We start from the raw sequence: 3,663 nt of genomic DNA on the forward strand, positions 1-3,663 counted from the left end.
TCATCTTTTCTCAATTTCTTCTTGCAAAAGAACTAGCTCAAATCTATACGGCTACAAACTTAACTGTTCGTTACTTGTCATGTTTACAGTATTGCTGATGAAATAAACCGGAATAGACGGTGTGACGTCATAAATTAAACCCCAATGGCCACTCTCTTAGCGGAGGGTAATTTAAAATACATGATAGATTAATATTGATTTATATATATATATATATATATATATACTCGAAAATCCAACGTAAAGTCGACACTCGATTTTCACCACACTAATGTCGACACGATACATTTTAGGCATTTTCCAGTAAATACAAGTTAAAATAGTATGAGAAATGATTTGATTGATGTTTATTAGCGTAAATAAAGACATATCTTTTACACAAAATATGATAGCAGATATAATTAAGAAATTTGGAGGGTCGTGTCGACTTTATCCTCTTATATAGTGTCGACTTTATCCTTTTTGATGCCAAAGTCGACATCAAAAATGTATATATTTTATAAAGGGAAATTACTTTTCAAGTCTTATTTGACTATTTGCTAAAATATGTAGGTCAGTGCATTATTTGTGTGAATAACAGTCGTTTTATATTTGGGAAACAAATAAGAATCCTAATACCCTTTATTCTGAATTTAAAAAATAGTTATAGATCTTGATTTGCATTTTACTCAAATATTCACGGTGATCTAAATATAGATATAGAGTTGTCTCGCATCTGTGGAAATCCCCGACGTACTTTCGTTTTGGAGTATATATATAGATATCAAATCAACATGCAAGAATCGGTGTGTAGACTATTCTGTTCTAAATAATCGTGACGATAATTCATCAATTACTTGTTTTGCTCATTTGTTGATTTCATAGTCGTTTTTTTTTACAACGCTAACGATCCTATTCAGTTTCAAAATACCCAAATATTATGTATATCGATCAATGTTATTATTTTACAGTACAATGTATACGCTATCCAAAAACCTAGAGTTCTTGTGATCATTATGAATACATATGTAGAAAAGATGTCAGTACCGAAGAAGAATATTCTCCATCAATAAGTAGCATAGACTGATCGTACGAATTCATACATGTCAATAATGAATCTAGCGCCAACAGCACTCTTGAAATCGAGATTTATGGTTTGCCCTAGATATTTTTGTATGTATATTTGTGCGTGTGTATACAGTACATGTTTATACCGAATATCGTTTTATTGTTGTATTCTTTCAACTGTTGATAAGATATATTTGTAGACTTTTGTATAAAAAACCTAAATTTTGAAATTCTAATTTTCTTAAAGTCTGAAACGGTTTGATGATTTTTAAATGCGTTCAATTCAAGGATATAAAGTACACAAAACCATAATGTGTAAATTAAACTGAGGACGTATTTAGTACCCTACGTCAATCTGCAAAATAAATCTATAGATAAAAAAACCCACCTTAGAATTGAAAAAAAAAATCAAATGAATAAATAAATAGATAAATAAAGAGTTGTCATTTACATGTACTTGAATAAAATCATTACATAGTTCATGGTCTCAAGACAGGAGCGGAGAATTCTTCTCAAAACAGATGGGGGTTAGAAATTTATGTTTTAAAGGCGATCTGTGTTTATTGGAGCTGTGAATATGAGCGGCGAATATCCGTTTATCTTTGCCAGAAGTGGTGATTCAGCATACCTACATGTATACAGATATCTACTCAAGCACACAGTTGTGTTTGTGGAGGGTTCGATACCTGTATATCTGACATTAAGCAGTTTCAGTTTCTTTATTTCCGTGAGCCATATGGCTCATTGAATTCACATACACATACATATACAGGCCCGTACCGAGGGGGCGGGGGGGGGGGGGGGGTGCGGGGGTGCAAACGCACTCCCTGTGAAAACCATTAAGCACTATTAAAGTCGGCTGTGTAAATCATCAAGCACTATTAAAGTCAAATATTTTCTAAAATCCTTAGCTTTTACTTTCACAGTAAGGAATATCACGAAATAAATTCAATACATATTGCCTATGCGATGACCAATTTTAGTATGTTTCCCCTTTCATATTTATGAGTATTAAATAAGTAAATAAAAAGCAAAAATTGCATCCAGGATAGAGCATTTTTACCCTGATTTTACTCTATTTCGCTTCTGCTTCCGGGGGGCTTCGCCCCCCAGGATCCCCCACCGGGCTTCGCCCTGGACCCGCTTGGGGGCCTTAAGCGGCCCCAAACCGCTCGCCGTAAATTTATGCACCCCCCATTGAAAAAGTCTGGGTACGGGCCTGATATATATATATACACACAGGCAGTACAGTAGATATAAAGATATAATACATACAGGAACAGTATATGGAGAGTGCAGAAACTTACATAACGTTATACACTTAATGTCATTGGATAAATTTAAGTTATATATAAACATAGTCTATATATATATTACAGGTATTCATAGAAGTCCTCACAATAACTGTGACTTAACATCTACCCCACAAACAAGTTAACCCTTTTCCACGTACTCCACGTATGCATATTTTTCTTAGACCTTGTATGGAAAGCAGTTGATAAAATCTGCCAACATCACAAACACTCAATTATTTTTTTTTTTCAAAATAGATTTAGTATACTCTACCATCTCATCTTTTTCGTCAGAATCAAGTCGGTTTCGGAAATTGCCATGACGTGAAGAAGTGATCTAATTCGTAGTTGTATATTTCTGAGTCGTCGTAAAATAGGAATAAAGTACATGTACTTGTTTACATGGGAACATGAAGGATAACTTCCTCTGTCTCAAAATGTTCATTGAATATAAAAACTTAACGCCTCGACTTTTTTATTTCAAAGCAACATTTCCCGACCTCTGAGGTTATCATACAAAATCCACGAAAACGCGTGCTTTATTTAATTATACATTTATCGGAAATATAATTTCAATTCATGAGCATATGAATTAACTCGTGATTATGTTAAAATTACTTTACTTTAAATATTATTTGTACTTGTCTTGAATGATTTTACACTTAATTTTCAATTATAGGGGTAGTGGTTAATATGCATTAATTTGACTATTCATTTCAAATTCACTTTCATACTGTAGCAACAGCAAAGATTATGTCTGCCAAAAGTGCCAATAGTTCCATTTTAACGGGATTCAGCAACTAGAAGAATGCCACACCAAAGATCCGAAAACGCTAAGATATCAATTGTGATTATGGAAATCCCTCGAGAAACCAAGAACATTCATTTGGTAAATATGTTCAGCCGCTGAACCACATTGCTGATTCTGCACACTAACAGGGAGGCTACAGATGTGTTGAACCTTTCTGCTATCGTCAAAGACGGTGTGTCAGTCAGGAGTCAAACAAATTCAACGACTAAAACAATAAACTCCTTAAATTTTGGAACTGATGATAATTGCTATACATGTTAATGTCTACCAAATTAAATCATATCAAAACTATTTGTGCTACTTTGCTACAATGTGTGTGTATTGTGAGAGGGATGCACAAAATGTGTCTGTAAATTTTGAGAGTGATGCACTGATTGTATGGGTATATTGTGAATGTGATACACTGAGTGTGTCTGTGTGTGTACATTGTTAAAATTCTTCACATCACTCTCCTTACATCATTCTCTCTATATATACACACTCAGTATATCATGTTCTCTCCCCAAAAACATA

The 3,663-nt window shown here is 33.8% G+C and overlaps 1 long non-coding RNA gene across 1 annotated transcript; it reads left to right on the top strand.

Annotated features, from left to right (window-relative positions):
• The first annotated feature begins 207 nt into the window (after positions 1-207).
• LOC130047872 (uncharacterized) lies at positions 208-3,441 on the top strand. The gene is made up of 2 exons (XR_008796688.1): positions 208-785; positions 3,079-3,441. It is a non-coding gene; the product is annotated as an uncharacterized LOC130047872 (long non-coding RNA).
• The last annotated feature ends 222 nt before the right edge of the window (positions 3,442-3,663 follow it).

The sequence above is a fragment of the Ostrea edulis genome, chromosome 7 (assembly GCF_947568905.1).
Source record: "Ostrea edulis chromosome 7, xbOstEdul1.1, whole genome shotgun sequence".
Classification (NCBI taxonomy): Eukaryota; Metazoa; Mollusca; class Bivalvia; order Ostreida; family Ostreidae; genus Ostrea; species Ostrea edulis.